General features: G+C 36.5%; 1 long non-coding RNA gene across 1 annotated transcript; it reads right to left on the bottom strand.

Moving 5' to 3' along the window:
* Positions 1-3,185: 3,185 nt before the first annotated feature.
* Positions 3,186-23,665, bottom strand: LOC146403742 (uncharacterized). The gene is made up of 4 exons (XR_014843482.1): positions 23,558-23,665; positions 10,514-10,621; positions 9,302-9,424; positions 3,186-3,277 (listed from the first exon to the last, which is right to left on the bottom strand). It is a non-coding gene; the product is annotated as an uncharacterized LOC146403742 (long non-coding RNA).
* Between the last annotated feature and the right edge of the window lie 504 nt (positions 23,666-24,169).

The raw sequence follows: 24,169 nt of genomic DNA, 5'->3' as shown, positions 1-24,169 counted from the left end.
AATGTTCTAGCTGATATACATATATTTATAAGCTCATCTCATAGGCTGGGTGAATGAATATATATGTTACATATATATAACATATATATTCAAATAATAGTACATTAGTTAATGGATGTATTAATATTAATGTTTACAGCAAAAGTATGAGATAGGTACTATTATTATCCCACTTTACAGATGAAGAAACTGAAGAACAAAGGGTTTAACTGACTTGCTCAAGGTCATGACTCTGAAAGGTAGGTAATTTATCCCCCAGGAAACTAAGGTTCAGAGGGAGTTAGTAACCTGTTCAAGGTCACACACAGTGAGAAAGTGGTGAAACTGAGTTTCAAACCAAATCTAGGCTCCAAAGCATATGCTATTAGCCACCATGCTTAACTCTCTAATTCTCTCTATAGATATAGATATATGTACAGACACATACATATACATACACACATAGGTATGCAAACAAACATACACATCCGTACAACCTAGAAAACCAGAGGTTTGATGGAGTCAAATGGCCATCCTGCGTTTTTCTCCAAGCAATTGGGACTTTTAGGTTCTAAGATAGCATTTCTTAGTGCCTCTGAAAATGTCATGTCTTACTATATACAATGAAAAGGACTATATTTGAAAGTGACCTGAGATACATGGAAAAGGAAACTTGAGGCCCTTCTAGGCCTTGTCCTTCCACCTGTGAGTTGAAAGGATCAATATTTTGGAACCTGAAACCCACCTTATTTAAGAAGTTCTGCCTGAGAGAAATGTTCCAGGCGTGTAAGTAAGAAGTAAACTGAGAACCTACCCCATCTTCTCTCCTCCTTATCTCTTCTGTTTCTCTATTCCTGTACTTGCTCTGAATTTCAGTGTCTCCAGCAATAAAAATATATATGCTAAAAACTTAGGTTTACCACTGCAAACAAATAAATAGGCCCTATCATCTGAAAGATCCCAGTTACAGCTTTCCTTTCTCTTTCTTCTTCCTCCAGGATAAGAGAACAATAGTAATTAAAATGGAAGCATTAGGAAACCCACAGCATACTGTGAACACCACTTGCCTAGGAGATTGCCCAGCTGCAGATTCCACTTTTTCTCCCAAATGAACAGCAACTCCTGTCTTGCAATGCCAAGGCCATAATCAAAACCTACCTGCTGGATGAGCAGCACAGGACTGTGAGGGTGCTGGGTCCCCTCTGAGCCAAAGCTGTGGGAGCTACACCACTTGGGCCTTTTTTTTTTTTTTTTTTTTTTTTTGCCAGGACAGAATAAACACTGGCACCCATAGCATTAGGGGCAGGCTTGCCCTAGCAGAAGGGCACAATTGTGACTGGAAGCCAGGCCCCTGTGGCTTTTAGTTTTATGTATCTCAAATTCTAATTGATTTGCAACCGCATCAGGAAGGGTTCTGCTGCATGTCTCTGCTACATCAGGCTGGACGGCCCTATAGCACTAGAGCTGTGGAGTTCTCTGGAGCTTGGGCTTGGAATGACTGAGTCCATTCCCAAAGGTGACTCCATGCATGAGTCAGAGAGAAAAGAAGACGGTAACTGTGAGCCTTCATTTCTTTTCTGCATTTTCCCTTGGAAGCCACACAGCGATAGATGCTGGGTAAACCCTGTTGCTATCAATGCCAGATGCAAAGTACATGTGTTGTCAAACTAGGATTAATTTGTTATTTTGCCTTTAAGTAGGTTAAGCTTTTTTAAGCAGGGTAATTAAGATTATGACTAGACAACAAATGAAAGAAATCACAGTGCTTAATGAGGGTATGGTAGTTACCCTTGCATAGAAAGGATAACAAGTTTGTTTTTATTGGTAGGATAAAAGATTAAAAAAAAAAAGGAAAGACTACGATAAAAGATACATAGGTACACAGCTCCATCCTCAATCTTCTGGTAGAAATGGGAGCACGTCTGACCACTAAAGTAACTGGACTGTCCCTTTTGGAACTCCTTTTAAAGAAAGGTTTCCCCCTTCTCCCATTGCTTGTTGGTTCCTTAGATTATCTGGGGTTACTGACTTCAAAATACTAAAATCATAGTCCTTTACCTTAAAAAATAAAGGAGGTGATGTTGGCACAAATACTTTCTGATCCAGGTACCAGATAAAAACTGAAAAGAACTTGGTGAGAAATAGAAAGGCCTAAAGGAAGAAAGAGGAGCCATCAGAAAGGGGGTGGAAACTCTCTCTCTGTCAATAAACTGTTTCTCAGTCTGTCCTCCACTCCCAGGACTCCTTGCCAGTGGCTGTCCATAGCTCCCACTGTCTCTCCCAAATAAATTCAGGAGACTGTTGACCAAGTCTCCTTGGTTCTAATTGCCCCTCCCACCACTCCATCCTCCACACCACAGACAGACTGATGGCTCTAAGAGGCTAGCTTGTTCATACCACATCCCCATTTAAATTTTGTCCTAGAACATAGAAATTCCACCTTGAGGAGTGTCTCCTATAAGTAATACTTGCATGTCTTTAAAGATAAGAATATTCAAATCAGCATTGTGTATCAACTGGCAACCTATTTAATGTCTATCATTAGTGGATTGCTTAAATAAACCATGGTTCAACCACATAATGGGAAATCACGGAGCTGTGGAAAAGAATGAAATAGATCTAAATGTGCCAGATGTGTTGATATAAAACAATCTCAAGATTCACAGCAAGGTTGGCATTCCCGTCGTGGCGCAGTGGTTGATGAATCCGACTAGGGGCCATGAGGTTGCTCAGTGGGTTGACAATCCGGCATTGCCATAAGCTGTGGTGTGGGTTGCAGACGCGGCTCGGATCCCACATTGCTGTGGCTCTGGCGTAGGCTGGCAGCTGCAGCTCCGATTGGACCCCTAGCCTGGGAACCTCCATGTACCGCGGGAGCGGCCCAAGAAATGGCAAAAAGACAAAAAAAAAAAAAAAAAAAAAAAAAAAAAAAGAGAAAAGAGATGTTTATACATAAACTATTCCTACAAAAAATACACAAGAAGTTAGTGATCACTGTTGCTTCCCAAGAGGGAGGCTGTGGAACTGAGGCTCTAGGGTGCCAAAGATTCTTTTCATTGTATTTGCTCTTTGTAGATTTTAAAATAACATGTAGATATCACATTTGTAATTAGAAACACTAATTTAAAAAGCAAAAACAAAACCCTCCATATAATGAAAGCACTTCATCAGCATCTAACAAAGCACTTCATTACCAGGCCCCAGCCTACCTTTGAATCCTCTTCTATTGGCTCAGGTCACACCATGCCATTTGCCAGTACCTGACCTGTTCCTCCTAGCCAAGGCTGGGTCTCCTCATCTACATATGGAAGATAATAATAGTGTCCATTATACAGAGTTTTTTGAGAATTAAATGAGATAAAACATAAGTACTCAGAACAGGGTCCAGCAAATAATTTCTCCATAAATGTTAGTTGCTATTATTTTGTTTTATTCCAAGGCCATTCTCTTCTGAGGAAAGGCCCTTGCTCCATTCTCTGCCTGATGAAAGGCTGCTTGCACTCCATGATCTAGCTCAAAGGTCATCCTCTCCATGTTCTTTATAACCTCTGAGCTCTGAGCACTTTGTTAATACCCTTGGTACAGTGCTCTTCATATTCTATCATTATTAATAATGTATAGGTCTTCTTTTCTCCTTATCTTATGGGTATATAGAACAAAAAACAGTGACGTAGATAATTTTATAAAATCTAATTTAAGTTTTCCATAATTATTTAGAGAAATTAATATAATGAAAGCAGTACAAATCCCCAGAAGATGCAGCATGTATGAATCATGGCAATCAAAATCCTCTCGCAGTGTGTCTGCTAATGGTTTCCCCACTGTGTGACACTAGAGGAACCTTCTGGGAAATAGAGATTAGCATTAGTGCCAAGATTCCCCCCAAGGTGATCCAAGCACTTCACACCATTTTTGTTGTCAGGTCTCACTGTTCACAGTTCATCTTTCTTGCCAGAACACGGGGCCAGCTTTTAGTACTTAGTAATATAGATTGTGAGCTAACGCTTGGCTGATGTCTAATTTAAAAGATTGACTGTGCATTAAAAGCCTTACAAGACCAAAAAAAAAAAAATGACTTGAATAAATCATTACAAGAGCATTCTTTTGGCTGATTATCATTTTGGATTTGAGTCTCTAATATTAACACAATAGCATATTCATTTGTCCTCCATGCTCATGTGAAAAATAATATATTATTCAGAGACACAAAGCACAATTCCAGACTTTAAATATCTAAGAGAAGGAAAAGTTTTTCTAGAGTGATATATCTCTGTGGATAATGTGTTATCAGAATCATCTGGAGGTACTTGTTTAAGACTCAGGTTCTCAAGCTCACCCAAGGCCAACTAAATTAGAATCTCAGGCAATAAGGACCCCGGAATCTGCTTTTTCACAAGGATGCTTTGGTGATTCTTGTACATGAAAACTTGAGAGCCACTGATTTATGATAACATTCAGGAAATTCAGCTTGAATAAGAAGGTAAAGCAAATGTAAAGACCTCATGAAACATCAAGTTCACCAAATCACCAAATAACTAATGTGTGTCACTCTCCTCTTTTGTGCTCTTTGGGCACAGGCTTTTGGTTTTGCTAAGCACCTCGCTCCATGTCATGTTTGCAGAAATGCCAAGGATATAGCAAACTTTGGACAAATGTGGAGAACCGAAACATGGTCAGCTAGTGATTAATTCTCTTTCTCTTAGGCTGTGCAGTAAGTTCCCCAGTTCTAATTAGAACTATTTTCCTGTGTATCTCAGGCCTGATCAGGAATAATGGTCACAGGAAGGAAAAGGGAAAGCAACATAGTTTGTCTTGAAGCTCAAGTAATAAGGAACCCAAATAATAGACTGGATCAAAACTGTCCTTTATCCTTCACGCCCATTTGTTTTGCATTTTTAAATGCTTTTCTTTTGAGTAGGTCCAGTTGCCTTTCCAGTACTTCTTTATACAACTCTGTAAGCACATGGCATAAAGGTAATAATCAAGAGCAACACACTCGACTCTTCTTCCTCACCCACAGGAGACAAGTCAGGTCAGTATGATTTGGGAGTCATTGTGCCTTATGAATGAATCTATATATCAACAGAGATTTACTGAAAAGCCATGGTCTCTAGTGAAAAGAGCATTTGTTTTCAAGTCAATATCTATGTTTAAGACCCACCTAACTTTTCTTAGATAGAAAATCTTAATGAAGCATTTCACATCTCCTTTCTGAACCATAGTTTTATCTGCAAGATAATAAGAATTCCCACTTTCAGATTGTTATCATAAGGATAAAAGAAATAATATTGGAAAATCACTACAATATTGTCTTGGAGGGATTTAATAACATGCCATCAATTCAATCATCAAATAACAAAGCATCTATGATTTCCTACTATGTTGTAGCAATAGCTGTGTTGCTCTGAGAAATACTAATAGTAGTACAATTATCCTTAAGCTACTGTGGTGCTTATCAAGAGGAAAACTGAAACAGCTTTTCTCTAACAGTATCGTGTAGACATTATTTAAGTAATAGTATAAAATGCGTCATAAGGCAGTAGATGAAAAAGTGCTAGAGTAAGGGTTTAACTAAAAAATGAAATAGGGAGTTCCCATTGTGGCTCAGTGGTAACAAACAGGACTAGTATCCATGAGGATTTGGGTTCGATCCCTGGCCTTGTACAGTGGGTTAAAGACCTGTCGTTGCCATGAGCTGCAGTGTAGGTCACAGATGTGGCTCAGATCTGGCACTGCTGTGGCTGTGGCCTAGGTCAGCAGCTGCAACTCTGATTAGACCCTCTAGGCAGAGAACTTCCATGTGGTGGAGGTGCGGCCCTAAAAGGACAAAAAAGACAGAAAGACAGAAAGAAAGACAGAAAGAAAGAAAGAAAGAAAGAAAGAAAGAAAGAAAGAAAGAAAGAAAGAAAGAAAGAAAGAAAGAAAGAAAGAAAGAAAGAAAGGACAAAGGAGCTTAAGCTGTAGGAGATGGGAAATAAACTAAAAATACAGTCTTAAAAGAGGACTTTAAAGAGATTATCAAAAGGAGAAATGATGAAAAAAATGTAACAAGCTGGTAGACAAAATAGGAAAAGATGATAAAGAAGAAATGAATTAGAGTCAGGGTGAGAAATAGGGAATTCAGAAAGAGATTATTATTTGGAGAATAAAGTATAAAGATCTAGAACCTGGAGCCCACACACTTGAATTTGAATCCCCCATCTACCACTTACTATCCACGAGTTTTTAGAAATGAGAATACATATATGTATGTGTGACTGGGTCACCTTGCTATGTAGTAGAAAATGGACAGAACACTGTAAACCAGCTGTAATGGAAAAAAATAAAAATCATTTTAAAAAAAGAAACGTTACTTAACATCACTAGCCAGTTTTCTCATTTGTAAAATAATAATAATATGTCTATCACAGGATTGTGAAAGTCAAATGAGAAAATACATAAATTTTCTGACACATAGTAGGTCCTCTAAAAGATGTTTTTTATGTTACATCCCCCACTGAATTTAAACTTTATTCATCCCCTTTTAATAATGAGAAACCTCTAAATACTATTATTTAGAAACAAGGTTTCTCTATGAAAACTATTGTAGTGAATCAACAACTACAGTTTACTTTTGTTAATTACTATATTCTTCAATAATTCAAGGAGAGTTCTCAAAACTGGCCTAGCTTTATGGCAATTCAAGAGGAGATTTCTAGGCAAACTCTGTGGCATGGTCAGATCATTTTAAGGGGAGTCTCTGTGCCAAGCCCTATTTACCAGATGGTTCAGTCTTGGATCCACTGAAATTGTGAATGTTAGCAGGCACATTGTGGGGTGATTTTGATTGTCTGGGACACTGTATAAGGGGAGGCGTGCTTTAAGGTAATCAAAGCATAAACTCTATAGGGCTTTATGGATTAAGGTCACAGCTCCTCGATGAATACATAATGCCCTAACGATGATTCCCATTTGCTCATCCAAAGGAGAAATGGAACAACAGAAGGGAGGTGGCTTTTATTTCCATTATGCTGTACTAAATGACTCCAGGACTCACGGCAATTTCCTATCAGGGCCTCTCCCTTTTACTACAGTTTCTTATTCACGCAGTATGTAGGAAAATTGAACAGTTTTATAAAAATTAAGATGAACTTCATTAAAGAGTTAAAGATGAAATGTTGAGTCAGAGTCCCCAAGAATAAGATAAAGCTCAAGGCTTGGTCTTTCACATTGTTAGAAGTATTATTTTATTAAATACTGGACACAAGGCCAAATCAAATACAATTGATACAATATTGGTGTGACATGCAAAAGAGAATTTGGGTTGGGCATGGTGGAGAAGGGGAGAGAAAAGCACATATGAAGATTAAATCTCACAAGTTAGGAATGAAACAGGAAAGTACTTCCAAGTCAATCAAGCATTTTTTCATCTTCTTCCAAAGACACCAATGCTCATTTGAAAATATTGGCCATTGAATTATCTTAGATACACCACATAAAAACATGTTATCTATCACTTGCTTAGTTGCTTTATGATGTTGGGTAAAGCTATATCTTCTGATTCAGAAATCCCAACTAAAATGTCCTGTGGCCCAAACAAAAGGGAGAATTTTGATAACAGATGTGCTGGCCTCTCAGAGCTGATTATGTCAGATCTTACAAATGACCAAACTTTCTGTAGTATAAGTGATAAATTGAATCATGGCAGGAAAAAGAAAAAGACTCCCCCTGGCTCTTAGGTATTTTGATTTGAAAAATGGAGTTTCAATCATCCTTTTCATTTCTATGAAAATTTTAATCAAACTACAGAAAAACAAAAGGTTGTTGATATCTTGTTAAAATGGAAGTAGACTTTGCTCATCTATCTGTATATTCAGAAGACATACAATACAAATGTAAATTTTGGAAACTTCCGATCTAGAAACTTCTTGTCAAAGTAAATAAAAAGATCTTACATGCCATATTCAACACACCTGTATGCAACGTTACTGACAAAAAAAAAAAAAAGAGTGTGATTTGTTTGCCTATAATACTAAGGTTTTCATAATAAAAACATAGGTCACTTTTTAATTTCTTTAAAATGTGCAGAAACACTTAATAACATTATTAACTGTATAGAAGTGGAAAGATGTTGCCTCCTTAGACATGCACTCACAAGAGTGCATTGTTGCTGGCCACAGAAAAGATGTTAAATCATATTTTCAAAGTGTGGGACAATAAGAATGTCCTTCTCTAATATGAAAATATATTTAGAGTGAGGGTGGAAAAAAGATTACAGTAAAACAGAAACGTACACATTGTTTTTCTGAAACTGTTCAATGATCATTGAAGAGGCCATAAGGAACCTAGAAAAGCATGATGGACTGGCTGCATGTGAATTGTTCAATGTTATTTGTAGGTTTCAACAAAACTCATACAGTGGGAAAAAATGACTCTTTTTTGGAGAAGTAAGTCTGTTTTAAAACATAAAATAGCGGCCAAGTTAAATAGGACTTTCTCTTTTCTTTACTAAAACTGTAGCTTACTTGGAATTCAACTTCAATTTCACAAGTTCAGATTACCTTTATGCTTTAAAACCATTTTCTCTGAGAAAGAGCGTTTAATTTATGATGACATCCAATGTACTTAAGATGTTTAAAAACGATGAACAGATTAGGTATGGATAACCTACATGACTGACTTCTACGTGCAAAGGATCCGAATGTTAAGCAGCTGGTCTACCAAAACAAGCGTGTAGATACAAAATGAATGGACATTTTGGGAGACCTAAAAACTAATACCTGCAAGTCTAAAAAGCTGCTGTTATTACCCATTAAAATCCCAAGTATTCAATGCCCAGATTGTTGAGAAGATATTTGAATCAATGAAAGAACCAATCTCATTGTTATTTTTTTGTTCTTAGATACAAGTACTATCTGTTTAATTAGTATGGATCTTAAAAATACTATAGCCTGAAATTATTTAAAATCCAATCAAGAGATATTATCTTATTTAAAATAACAATCAAGACATGAATTAAATCATTGCATTAGAGGAAAGAAATATTATCAAAATACTATTAAATCTTCCTCACACATGTAATTAATTTGTCCTACTATTAATTACTATTAATTACCACCATTAACTAGTATTATTGCTTTGGTTTAAACAATAGCATTTATATAACAGAAAAGTGAATAATATAGAACTTACTATAGAGACATCCATTTTTCATCTTTATGTTAAACTATTAATAACACAGAAAGTATTTTTTATATACTATAGATAGGTATCTCCCAGGTGGGAGCATTAATAAGGTTTTCACTCTAATTCTCTCCCAGACCAATCCTGCTCCCTCACCCACCTGATGCTCCCCAAAGCACTCTTCAGTAATCTTCACATAACTCTCAGTCAGCGAGTCTGATTCTGGGGAACCCAGTAACAATGACCAGCACAGAAATGGCTCCTTCCTTCATGAACTTATAATCTAGCAGGAAAGAAAAACATCAAACATGTAACCCTCCCCTCCTCAAAAAAAAGTATGTGGCAAGGAAGGCTAGGGAATCTACAGGGGATGAGGGATGAGAGAAGGTCAAACTGGAAGAGCTAACCTGGCCAGGGAAGGCTGCCCCAAGGAAGAGATAGCTAGTTAATTTTCTGGAGGCTAGAAACGACACCATCTGCAAGCCCAGGTTTGCAGCATTGGAATAAATCCAGGGCTGCAAGCTAGTTGCCTAGACAGCAGATTCAGGATGACAGCAGACTTTGGCCATTATAATGTTCTATAAAAACTCAGGTCCAATGTAATCCTTTTTTTTTTTTTTTGTCTTTTTGCCATTTCTAGGGCCGCTTCTGTGGCATATTGGAGGTTCCCAGGCTAGGGGTCTAATCCCAGCTGTAGCTGCTGGCCTATGCCAGAGCCACATCAACGCGAGATCTGAGCCGCGTCTGCAACCTACACCACAGCTCAGGGCAAAGCCAGATCTTAACCCACTGAGCTAGGCCAGGGATCGAACCGCAACCTCATGGTTCCTAGCTGAATTCATTAACCACTGAGCCATGACAGGAACTCCTGTAATCCTATTTTTTAAATCAGTAATTTTTTTTCTTTTTTTTTTTTGGCTTTCTTCTTTTTAGGGCAGCACCCACGGCATATGGAGGTTCCCAGGCTAGGGGTTGAATCGGAGCTGTAGCCACCGGCCTACATTGTAGCCACAGCCATAGCAATGCCAGATCCAAGCCGTGTCTGCGACCTACACATTACTTCAAAGGCGAAGTAAAGGCAAAATAGAAGCATAATTGATGATTTAACTGACTATGTTCAAATGTACTTTCCTAATCTGGGGGTCTGCCTAGAACTTTTCCCCAGTCTTTTCAATCACTCTATCTCATCTTTTTCCTTAGGAAGCTGCTGCTGCCTTGTGCTCGCTAGTGAACAGCCTCACCTTCCAGTCTTTCATTAGTTTAAAGACTTCCCCTAGATAGTCTTTCTGGGAATGATCTTCCCACAATATGACCAGCTCTGATAAGACGCCTTTTAAAATCTCCTCCCGCTTTTTAAGAAACAAGTGATTACCTAATTCCCACTTCTGCTTTGTGATCAGAGAGAACTGAGTTGGCAGCCTAGCTTCACTATACATTCTTGGTCAGGTTATTTAATCCCGCAGAGCCTCAGTTTTCTTATCTAGAAAAAAAAATCACAATTTTGCAAGGTTGTTGAGGGATTATGTAATGTGTCTACAACCTTATGTACAACAACAATAAGATAATACAGCAGATTTATCTGCTATGGTATTCTAGTATTCTCAATTAGTCTTGGACATTACCTTGTTCTCAGAATAATTTCTGAAAGACAGAGACAGAGAGATTTTAATTGAATCCAAATAACACAGAAATATTTCCAAAGAGCCAGCTATCTAGCTCTTAGCTGGATGGCCATTAAAAAAAATAATGAGCTCAGAATAAAACTTTTCCTTACTGGCTAAATTCTAGAAACATTCAAAAGAATGTAAACTTATTGATTTTAGCTCCCATCTGCTCGACTTGCATCTCATTTCCTCAACAGTAGGATTAAAAGAGAAAAAGCAATGAGTAATGGAATGTCTGGGGCAGATTTCGGACACATGAGATAAACTCCAAGTGTCTAAACTTGCACATATATCAGCTTATATCTCTTTCTGATCTTCCTTGTAGAAGTACATTCCTTTGGTTTATCCTCACTTGATCTCTTCCATTTTCCCACTGAGGACTGACCAGAATCTGCTTTAACCATACCCTCAGTAGCAGAATGAATTCCACCATCTCTTTTGGTGGGGTGTCATTTGTCAATGAGAATAAGGGCCTCAACTGTGATGAGGAAGCCCTGAATATCCATAGCCAACTGCCGGCTATTGTGCCTCCCTCCTGCCTTATGCCTGATACCCCAGCCCAACTAGCTAGGTGTCAGAGGTAACATTCCTCTCTGAGGTTTCAATATTCCCATCATGACTCTGCTTGATGACTTCCATTATTTGTTTTTATATATTGAGGAAGATGAGATTTTTAAGTTACAGGCGGATAAAAGCAACCAATCAGATGCCACTTACCACTTAAAAAGAAATGGATTGAATATCACCTTATTTGTTTTAATTCCTGGCCCTCTACAACATACCATAACCTCTGGTTAAAACTGCTAACTTCCTAGATCCCAGTCACTCTTACTTTTAAGTGATTTTACTTTTTATTATGAAATACATCATATATGGAGTTCCTGTCGTGGCACAGAGGAAATGAATCTTACTAGGAACCATGAGGTTGTGGTTCGATTCCTGGCCTCACTCAGTGGGTTAAGGATCTGGCATTGCCATGAGCTGTGATATAGGTCACAGATGTGCTTGGATCCTGCGTTGCTGTGGCTGTGGTGTAGGCCAGCGGCTACAGCTCTGTTTCAACCCCTAGCCTGGAACCTCCACATGCCGTGGGTGTGGCCCTGAAAAGACAAAAAGCCAAAGAAAAAAAAAAAAAAAGAAAAGAAAAAAAGAAAGAAGGAAATATGTCATGTATGAAAAGGAATATATAAAGCATAAGTGTAGATTAAAAAGCAATTGCAAAGCAAACAGTTTCTCTCATTTACATCCATTAAGAAATGATAGAGTATTAATACTTCAGAGAGTTTCTCTTCCTTTCCGTAGCTGTAACCACTATTCTAACTTTTGCGATAATCATTGTTAATAGTTTTATCACTTACATATGTTATCCTATAACAATGTAATTGATTTTTGCCCATCTTAGAATTTTATATAAACAGAAAAGTACTAGCTTTTATTTTGTGGCTTGCTTATTTCACTCCATGATCTGTTTCTGAGGTTCATTCATACTGATGTATAGATATAATTAGTTAAGTTTTTCTGCTCTATATTAATTCGCTAAATTACTTTCCTATATTCCAGTTTCTTATATCCATTCCACTACTGGTGGACATTTGTTTCTCCATATGCATTTTACTCCACTTATACTTTCATGCTGTTGTCCCAGACTAAGAGACTCCTTTTTTTCTCCTCATGTACTCAGTTCTCACAAAATATAAATAATGTGTTTCCTGACTCTTCCTCATCAGTTCACTGTCTGTTCTCTGGATTATAAATGCATATCTTCATTAATTAATTAAATACTGTGAGTACTTAGTGCTAGGAACTTAGATTCAATACTACACAGTTTAATATTCAGTAGAGCTCACAAATCTTTTACCAACACTGTTGGACTCGTAATAGTGCTCAATTAGTACATGTTAATCCTTGGTTGAGAATAATAACAATAACAACAGTAATAATAATAGTGGTAGTAACAGTAATAGCTAACATTTATTGTATTCTTATCATGTGCAAGATCGCTATTCTCAGAGCATTACAAGTAATAACGTATTTAGTCCTTACAACAATAGTATGAAATAGGTACTACATGACTATTATAATTTTATATATTAGAAAACTAAGACCAGAGAAATTACATCATGTGCCCAAAGTCATACAGCTAGTGAGTGTTAGAAGGAATAGAAACTTAAATATAATCAATTTAGTTATTTCATGCTGATTTACAAAGGTATAATCATAACATTAATAGTAACAATTATTACTTGTTGAATATCATCACTGTACTAAATACTAAATTCAGACCCCTCACATAATCTCAGTAATTCTCACAATAATTCATTATGATGGGTACTACATTTCCAACTTAAAGCAAGGAAACTGAGGTACATAAAGGTTAAGTAACTTGCTTAAATAGGTAGTAAGTGGCAGCTGAGATTTGAACCTAAATATTTCTGAACTCAACATTTTTGCCCTGGCCTACCTTCCTGGAGATTTTACCAGCTCTTTGGCATTGATGTTTTTCCTTATTAAATCCTAATTTCTTTTCCCTCCCCCTCCCCCATCTTTGTGTGCATGTGCGTGTGTGTGTGTGTGTGTGTGTGTGTGTGTTTTAGGACCACACCCACAGCACATGGAGGTTCCCAGGCTAGGGGTCAAATCAGAGCTGTAGCCACTGGCCTACATCTCAGCCATAGCAACTCCAGATCCCAGCCATATCTGCGACCTACACCCCAGCTCATGGCATCACCAGATCCTTAACCCAATGAGTGAGGCCAGGGATCGAACCTGCATCCTCATGGTTACTAGTCACATTCATTTCCACTGAGCCACAACAGGAATTACTCCGCCATCTTTTTTACCGCCTTTCATTACAGGATGTGATGGGAAATAAAACCTATCAAATCAACCTTCCAATGTGCAATGATGTTGAGGGTAGAGAGGTCATCACTGGTTGGAGTAATAGTACTAGACACTCCAAAAACCTTTTTTTACCAATGCTATTCCATGTTTGTACCATAAAGGATTGGGTATACTACAGAAAGAAAAAGTGATCCAGGGTGACCATCAACTGCTCACCTGGTTGACTCTAGTGACTAATATTGCTAAGACTAATATCAAAGATTATACTGCCATGTTTTTTCTGGGAATTTTATGGTTTCAAGTCATAGCAATTAAGTCTTTAATCCATTCCGAGTTTATTTTTGCATATGCTATGGGGAATTCATCCAGTTTGATTCTTTTGAATGTAGCTTTGCAATGTTCCCAATTGTATATTCTTACCTAATTTGTCATAGATTAATTGACCATATAAGTGTGGGTTTATTTCTGAACAATCCACTCTGTTCCATTGATCTGTGTGTGTCTGTTTTTGTGCCAGTACCATATAATTTTAATTACTGTAGCTTTGTATTATAGTTTGAAATCTGGGAGTGCGATACCTCCAGCTCTGTTCTCCTTTCTCAAGATTGTTTTGGCTACTCAGGGTCTTTTGTTTTTCCATAAAGTTTAGAAATATTTGTTCTAGTTTTGTAAAAAATTCCATTGGTAATTCAATAGGGATTGCATTGAATCTGTAGATTTTTGTGGTACTATGGTCATTTTAACAATATTAGTTTCTTTTTTTTTTTTTTTGCACTTTAGGGCCATACCCATGGCATATGGAGGTTCCCAGGCTAGGGGTCTAATTGGAGCTACATTTGCCAGCATATGCCACAGCCACAGCAATACAGGATCCAGGCTTCATCTTCGACCCACACAACAATTCATGGCAAGATCCTTAACCCAGAGATTGAACCCGCAACCTCATGGTTCCTAGTTGGATTGGTTTCTGCTGCACCACAATGAGAACTCCCCTAACAACATTAATTATTGCAATTCATTAACACAATGTATCTTTTCACTTGTTTGTGTCACCTGCAATTTCTTTCATCAGTGCCTTACCGTTTTTGAGTATAAGTCTTTTCCCTCTTTGGTTAGATATATTTCTAAATATGTTATTCTTTTGGATGCAATTATAAATATGATTTTCTAACTTCTCTTCTTGATAGTTCATTGTTAGTATATAAAAATGAACAGATTTCTGTATCCTACAATTTTATCAAATTTCTTTATTAGTCTAATAGGTTTTTTGGTGGCATCTTTAGGATTTTCTATATATAGCATCATGTCATCTACCAACAGTAATGGTTTTACTCTTCCTTTCCAATTTGGATTCCTTTTATTTTTTTTTTTCTTGTATGATTATTGTGGATAGGATTTCTAATACCATGTTGAATAAAAATGGTAAGAGTGGGCATTCTTTTCTTGTGCCTAATCTTAGATTAAATGCTTTCAGTTTTTCACCACTAAATATGATTTTTAAAAATTTTTTATTATGGTTGATTTACAATGTTGTCAATTTCTGCTGAACAGAAATATGATATTGATTGCAAGTCTCTCATACATAACCTTTGTTATGTGAGTTATGTTCCCTCCATACTTCTTTTGTTGAGAGTTTTTAATCACAAATGGATGTTGAATTTTGTCAAAAGGTTTTTCTGCATCTGTTGAGATGATATGTGATTTTTATTATTCAGTATTTAATGTGGTATTTGAGATTTTTCTTGTTTTCTGTGGTCGGCTTTTATCACTATAAACTTCTCTCTTAGAAATGCTTTTACTGAGTCCCATAGATTTTGGACCATCGTGTCCATTTTCATTTGTCTCTAGATATTTTTTTTTATTTTCTTTTTGACTTTTTCAGTGACCCGTTGATTGTTTAGCAGCATATTGTTTAGTATCCATATGTTTGTGGTTTTTGCAGTATTTTTTCTTGTAGTTGATTTCAACTCTCATAATGTTGTGCTCAGAAAAGATGCCTGATATGATTACAATCTTAAATTTACTGAGATTTTTGGGGGCCTAGGACATGCTCTATGCTGGAGAATATTCTGTCTACACTTGAAAATAATATGTATTCTGCTGCTTTTGGATGGAATGTTCTATATACATCCATTAAGTTCATCTGGTTTAATATGTCATTTAAGGCCAGTTTTTCCCTACCAATTCTCTGTCCGTTGATGTAAGTAGGGTGTTAAAATCCCCTACTATTATTGTGTTACTATTCATTTGTCCCTTTATGTCTGTTAATATTTGCTTTATGTACTTAAGTGATCCAATGTTGGGTGAATATTTTTTTAAAATTGTTATATCTCGTTGGATCAATCGCTTTACCATTATGTAACATCCTTGTTTCTTGCTACAGTCATTGTTTTAAAGTTTATTTTGTCTGATACAAGTACTGCTACTTGAGGTTTTTTTTTTTTTTTTTGACTTCCATTTGCATGACATATTTTTTTCCATCCCCTCACTTTTAGTCTGTCTTGAAATCTGAAGTGAGTTTCTTGTAGGTGGCATATACACGGGTCTTATTTTTCAACCCAGTTGGCCACTCTTAATCTTTTGATTGGAGCATTTAGTATATTTACATTTAAAATAATTAGTGATAGGTATGTACTTGTTGAAATTCTGTTGTTTTCTGCTTGTTTTTGTAGTTCTTTTTTAGTCTCTTTTTTCCCTTTTGCTCTGTTCCCTTGAGTTGATGACTATCTTTAGTGTTATTTCTGGATTCCTTTCTCTTTTGTGTATGTATCTCTTATAGGTTTTTGGCTTGTGGTTACCATGAGGTTTATATGTAGCTGTCTGTCTCTATCTATCTATCTATCTATCTATCATCTGATTATTTTAAGTTGCTGAATTCTTAATGTCAAATGCATTTGAGCAACACTGCACTTTTATTACCCTCCCCCCATGATTACTATTTTTAACATATTTTACATTTTTTGTTTGGTGTATTCTTTAACTACTTATTGTGGTTATAGATGACTTTACTACTTTTGTCTTTTAACTATCCTACTAGCTTTATAAGTGATTGATTTTATAAATTTTGCTGTATGTTTGCCTTTACCAATGAGATTTTTTTCTTTCATAATTTTCATACTTCTAGTTGTGGTCTTTTCTTTGAATATATCATGCCACTCCCTTCTGGCCTGAAAATTTCTGCTGAAAAATCAGCTGACAGCCTTATTGGGATTCCCTTTTTTCTCTTGCTGCCTTTATTATTATTATTTTGTCTTTTAGGGCCATACCCACAGCATATGTAGGTTCCCAGGCTAGGGGTCCAATCAGAACTGCAGCTGCTGGCCTATGCCAGAGCCATAGCAACTTGGGATCCAAGCTACGTCTGTAACTTACACCGCAGCTCATGGCAATGCCAGATCCTTAACCCACTGAGCAAGGCCAGGGATCAAACCCACATCCTCATGGATCCTAGTCAGGTTCGCTAACTGCTGAGCCATGTTGGGAACTCCTCTTGCTGCCTTTAAAATTCTTTGTTTTTGACTTTTGCCATTTTAATTATGGTGCGCCTTAGTGTGGATCTCTTTGAATTCATTTTCTTTGGGACTCTCTGTGATTCCTGGACCTGGCTCTTATTTCTTTTTCCACATTTGGGAAGTTTTTGACTCTTATTTATTCAAATAATTTCTCTTACACTTTCTCTCTCTCTCTTTTCTCCTACTGGGACCCCTGTAAGGACAATGTTAGTATGCTTGATGTTGTCCTAGAGGTCTCTTAAACCAAACTCATTACTTAAATTTTTTCTTTTTCTTTCTTTTTTTTTTTTTTTTTTTTGTTCAGCTTGGTAATTTCCACTACTCTTTCAGCTCACTGATCCAGTCCTCTGTGTCATCTAATTGACCATTGATTCCTTCTAGTGTATTTTGAATTTCAGTTATTGTATGCTCCAGCTCTATTTGGTTCTCCATTTTATCTTCTCTTTGTTAAACTTCTCATTGTGTTGATCAATTATTTTCCTAAGTTCATCGAGCATCTTTATAATCTTTACATTGAACTCTTTATCAGGATATTGCTTAGCTCTACTTCATTTTGTTCTTGTAGGGTTTTGTTTTGTTCTTTTGTTAGGAACATATTCCTCTGTCTCCTCATTTTGCTTAATTCTCTGTGTTTGTTTCCATGTACAAGGAAGGTCAGTTATGTCTCCCAATCCTGGAGAAGTAGCCTTATATAGGAGATATCCTATGGATCCCAGAAGCACACTCACTCTGGTCACCTGTGTTAATACTCTAAAGTGCCCTCTTTGTGAGCTACATGGGCCCTTCTGTTTTGGTGGGACTAACTACTGTGGGTATGTTAGAAGGCAGTGCTGGTTTCTGGCCTAGTTGGCTGCCAGGTCCTAATTTGTGTAGTAGCTGCTGATGGGGGCGTTGAGTCCCAGCACAGCTAGCTACATGGCCTCAGGTGACTCAGGGCTAGTGCCAGCTTGCTGGTGGTTGGGGACATGTACCAGGGCAGCCCATGGCTTGTGCCACTCTATGGCTGGTGCCATCAGCTAGTGGTAGTGGCTGGATTTCAGGGTGGCTATCTAGATAGTCCATGAAGGCTGGTGCTGGTCCACTCATGAAAGGGGTCAGATTCTGCAGTGGCTAGCTGCAGGGCTAGAGATGCCCAGGGTTAATCGGTTAGAGGGAGGGCTCCAAAATGGTGCTTCCCAACACTAGTGTCCTTGTGGTAGAAAGAACTCCCCAAAATGACTACTGCTGGCAACTATGGCCCAGGAGGATCCCAGATGTTTCCTTTCTATGAGGTGCTACAAGATCAGTAAGTAGGCAAAATAAGCCTCTTTTCAAATCATTTTCTCTATGCTGGGACTTGAAGCATGACTTTTTGCACATGTTCTTTTAGGGAAAAATCTTTGCTCCCTGTAGCTCTCTAGCTCTCCCATGTCATATTTGGAGGGGGGCAGGTGCTCATCTTTACGGTACAGGACCCCTGAACTGGGGAGCCTGATGTGGCATGCAGAACCCTTGCTCCTTGGGGAGAACCTCTGCAATTGTGATTATCCTCTTGGTGGATCACCTACCTAGGAGTGTAGGTCTTGACTATATGTCTCCTTCCTCCTACCCATTTGCTGTGGTTCCTTCTTTACACCTTTAGTGTGGAAAATATTTTCTGCTAGTTCACATCATTCTCATCAATAGTTTCTCTGTAAATAGTTGTGCTTTTGCTCCGCCCATGGGAAGAGGTAAGTTTCCTATTTTATCATCTTAGCCACACCTTCTGGCATATAGTCATTTGAATCTAGCTTCTTCCACTCAGCATAATGCACTTGAGATTAATCCATGTTGTCGCATGTATCAATAGTTTCTTCCTTTTTATTGATGAGTAATATTCCATTGTATGTTTGAGGGACATTTGGATTATTTATAGGTTTTGGCAATTAGAAATAAAGTTGTTATAACATTCACATACAGGTTTTTTTGTTATATTTTGTTTTGTTTTTGTCTTTTGTCTTTTTAGGGCCTCACCCGTGGCACATGGAGGTTCCCAAGCTGGGGGTCTAATCAGAGCTGTAGTCACCGGCCTATGCCAGAGCCACCACAACACCAGATCCGAACTGCATCTGCGATCTACATCACAGCTCACAACAACACCTGATTCTTAACCCACTGAGTGAGTCCAGGGATCGAACCTGCAACCTCATGGTTCCTATTTGGATTCGTTTCCACTGCACCACGACGTAAACTCCCACATGTAGGTTTTAATGTAACAGGTTTTATTTCATTTAGTAAATGTCTGTGAGTGGAATTGCAGGGTTGTATTTTAACTCTATACATATGTGTTGAACTGACCTTATATTTATGGGATAAACTCCACTTTATTGTGATATATTAATCTTTCATATGTTGCTGATTTGATATCACACACTCTTGAGGATTTTGTCATTGTGTTTATGAGGTTTAGTGGTCTGTCGTGTTCTTTTCTTGTAATGTCTTTGTTTAGTTTGGGGATTGGAATAATGCTGACCTGTTATAAAGAGTAGGGGAATGTTTCTTCCTCTTCTATCTTCTGAAATAGTTTATGTAGAATTCATATTACTTCTTTCTTAAGTGTTTTGTGTAAGTTTCTAGTGGGACCAGTTTTCTTTGTGGGAAGGCATGTAACATATAAGTTCAATTTCTTTAATAGATATAGAACAATTCAGGTTATCCGTTTCTGACTGAATTTTGGTAATTTGTGTGTCCTTTGAGGAATTTGCCAATTTAATTTGTTATGGAATTTATAAGCATAGAGATGGTCATAGTATTTTTATCCTCTTAATTTCTTTAGGGTCTGTAGAAATATCCCCTTTCTCATACCTGATACTATTAAATTGAGTTTTGTCTCCATTTTTCCTTAGTCAGGCTTCCTAAAGATTGCTCAATCAGAATGATGCTTTCTAACTGCGTGCATTTTTAAACAAGAATCCTCAAAGCTTCTGATACTAATGGTTCTAGATGGGTCTTTAGGAGACCCCAATCTATGACATACAAGGTACTCACTATTAGTAAGAAGAAGCGAATCCAAAATAAGATTTATGTTCAAATAGATCTCTTATGATTTAGCTAACTCTAACCTGTCTCATCACCTATGGCATCATTTTACTATGTTAATTTAAAAGTCGCTTAATTATTAGAACCAACTTTATCTAGGAAACTCACCAGCCACTTCAAATGAGTAAATGATGGGTTTTCATCTTCCTAAAACACATATTCCTAAATCTCTACTTATATTTCAGAGAGTTACTGCCATTTTTCAGAGTAATATATTAAATATCTTAATGACTATTTTTTTCTTAGTCAAAAGAAGTTACAATGGTTTGTGTAACCCTGAATTAAAAATAAAATTATGGGAATTGTAGGAGGTGATATCAAATGCTTTTCAGATGTCCTTTAAAATAGATGATTGCTTCATATATTCTTGCTGACTTGAGAAAAACAAAACAGCTCAAGAAATGATTCAAGCATCTAAGCTATTAAAATTCGGATGCTTTTTGACCCTACATGCTAAATGCCAAGAGAAATGAGTTGGAAAATGCCCAATGCCCATCTTATTTCTGAAGGTTCCAAAATTTATGACTAAGTTTTTTTCTAGAACCAATCACTGCTGTTTCCATAATGCTTAAAGCAATTTGGTACTGGATTCAAAAGGATTAATCATATTTTAAGCTATGGTTGTAATTTTCAAAATATGTCTTAATAAAATTTAAATGTTGGAATAAAAGAGGGCCTAAGAAATATTTATCAAATTTCTGCTTCTTATTTTAATGAAGTTTTTTTTTCACAGAAGAAATTTACCTTTAAATCCTCTGAAATCAGATTCATTTTTCTATCCTCTTAGCACATTTGGAAACTCCTCAAAGCATCTGTCTGCCACCCTGTAAAACCTTTTCTCTAATATACTACATAAAGTTAGGGGAATTATTATTATTATTATTATTATTATTATTTTGCTTTTTGGGGCTATACCCATGGCAGATGGAGGTTCCCAGACTAAGGATTGAATTGGAACTGCAGCTGCCAGCCTATGCCACAGCCACAGCAAGGCCAGATCCGAACCATGTCTGCGACCTACACCACAACTCATGGGGACGCCAGATCCTTAACCCACCAAACGAGGCCAGGGATCAAACCCGCAACCTCATGGTTCCTAGTCGGATTCATTTCCGCTGTGCCACGATGGGAACTCCCAAGTTAGGCGAATTATATACTACACTTAGATGATAAATTATAATGTCACTCTACCTAAAATGAGTTTTAGTCAAACCTATCAATATACAATCAGACATTCATTAGAGTAAATACTAACTGACCAATACTAAATGTATAGCAATTGAGAGAAAAAGAATTAATGCCTCTGCTTTTAAAGAAATAACATTATCAAAGCTGGTGTATACAAACCCTACTTATCAATTAACAAAACAGTTTTTAAAATGCTTAAAAGAGTATAACTTATTTATATGCTTAAAAGAGTATGACTGAAAGAAGAAAGCTGAATATAAAGTAAACTGGTAGCAGCATAAGAGCAAAAGTGTGTCTGTTACAGTCCCTACCCTACTCTTGGCACCTAGCACAGTACCTAGAATAATATGAGTACTCAATAAATATTTGTCTGCTGACTGGAATTCTTGTTAAGTACATGGGCTTAGAAGTCAAATAGACTGGGTTTAAAATCCTGCCTTATACAGGTATCTATATATTAAGACTTTCTATGAAGGATTTATTCTTCCTTCTAATTCATAAGAATTTGAAAGATTTCCATTTCAAAAAAATAAAATTTATCCTCAAAAATTAAGATTATCACAGGAAAATCATGAAAAAAACTTGTGTGATAAGCTTTGAGGGCAAGCCATAAAGAGGACTTTCAGTATTTGTAGCACATTATATAAGAACTTATCTAGGCAGAATGTCCATTTTAAGAGGAATGATACTTTGAGATATATAAGCTCTAGTATATTTGCTTTAGTTCAGTCTCAGTTATTGATAGGAAAAGAATAAATTTATTTTAATAAGGAACTAGATATTAAAACCCTTATTATAAGGGTTTGTGCATTTTGACTCATTCAACTTCTGAGAATCTATCCTAAATCAAAATATAGAGTTCATTAAAACAGTACTTGAAACAATTAGAAAAACAAAAGGAACAACCAAACACACAATAATAGAAAAATTATGGAAAAATTACAGTACCCTAACATCATTCACTGTAATTAGGAGAAGATTCTTGACGAGGAAAACTATTTTATCACACTGTAAAATCAGAAATATAAAATAAAAATTACATATACAATATGCATTCAACTACATAAAAACATACATAGAACTACTAGCACTGGAACTGCCTCAACTTAAAGACTATCAGAGTAGATAAAAATAAAAGGCAAATTCTTTAGTCAAAAGATTCCACTAAAAAATAACAGACCAATTTAAAATTAACAGATACCTTAAAATATATTAGGAAAACACAAATAAAATAGGTGTCAAAAGATTATTTTCATAAAAAGGAGAATTCAACGAAGAAAATATTAAGTGGGAAAAAAGCAAACATATATGTATAATAATACATTATAAAAATCAGTTACAATTATATAAAAGTCTGTATATCAAGTTATACAACACTAAAATGTAAAAAGAATCACTAAAATATGTGAAATATTTAGAAATATACTTTGAATACAAAATTTCAACATGCCACTATAAATTGTCATATCAGAAAAAAAGAACACAGAGATTTGAAAAATTAATTAAAAATCAAATTAATGATTCACTCTAAAAACACTTTACATAATATTTATTTATTTATTTATTTATTTTCGTCTTTCTTCTGCCATTTCTAGGGCCTCTCCTGTGGCACATGGAGGTTCCCAGGCTAGGGGTCAAATCAAGCTGCAGCCACTGACATACGCCAGAGCCTCAGCAACACAGGATCTGAGCCGCGTCTGCAACCTACACCACAGCTCACAGCAACGGCGGATCCCCAAACCACTGAGCAAGGCCAGGGATTGAACCCTCAACGTCATGGTTCCCAGTCGGACCCATCAACCACAGAGCCACGACAGGAACTCCCACTTTACATAATATTTAAAGCATCTAAGTAAAATTAACATAGTAATCTCCACTAGACCAAAAAGAAAATATAAATAAGCTCTGCAAAATTAAATTATAGCAGCTCATAAATTGCAAAGTAATAAAATTATAAATAATGGAAGTTTCAACAAAAAAAACAAACTCCCTCAAAATTAGACATGTTCCTCCTACTTGATCACATGTTATGGAATATAGTCAAAGTTGTCCAAAGGTAAAAAATTATAATCACTGTTTTTTAAAAAATAACAAATTAAAGTAAATAAATTAACATTTAATAATTTATAAAAATGGTATGCTTTTTTCCTCTACCTTTTAAATGTTGGAGTTTCCCAGGGCTAGATTTTCTTCTCCTTCTGTTGTGAGGCAACTTCAATTTCATCCATTCCACAGTCCCACAGTTTCAGCTGTCATTTATATGGCAAGTGAAATAAAATTAAAAAAAAAAAACACAGAAGACTGGAAATTACCTCCCCCCAAAAGAGACAAAACAAAGAGAAGTAGAAATTTTTAAAAGAAAAAAAAAGTTATAAAGAACTTGTTCAGATGGAAAGATAAGAAAATTACTGTAGTTATGAAACTACAGTATGCTAGAAAGTATGATAAATATTTTAAAATAGAAAACAGCATAGAATAAAAATTTCAAATGGAAGTTCAAAAGACAAAATCAGCACTTCCAGTTCCTGCTGACATAAAAAGAGTTTGCAAGTCATCTCTTCTATCTTCATAATGAGAAAAAACCTGAACAAATATGACTGTCATAACATGAGGACTCACCAGCAGCCTTGTGGAGTAATCCAGGCAGAGAAAAAATAAGACCCCTATTTGCCACCTTGGAAATTCTCCACCAGGAACACTTAAGCCTTCAGACAACTTCAGCCTCAGCCAACATAGGGGTGTAATTGTATGAGTGACCCCAATAAG

The sequence above is a fragment of the Sus scrofa genome, chromosome 4 (genome assembly GCF_054392235.1).
Source record: "Sus scrofa isolate SSC_HxYL_T2T_F1_AM1 chromosome 4, Sscrofa_HxYL_maternal_Yorkshire_Landrace_v2.0, whole genome shotgun sequence".
Classification (NCBI taxonomy): Eukaryota; Metazoa; Chordata; class Mammalia; order Artiodactyla; family Suidae; genus Sus; species Sus scrofa.
This window is presented reverse-complemented; position numbering and strand designations above follow the sequence as displayed.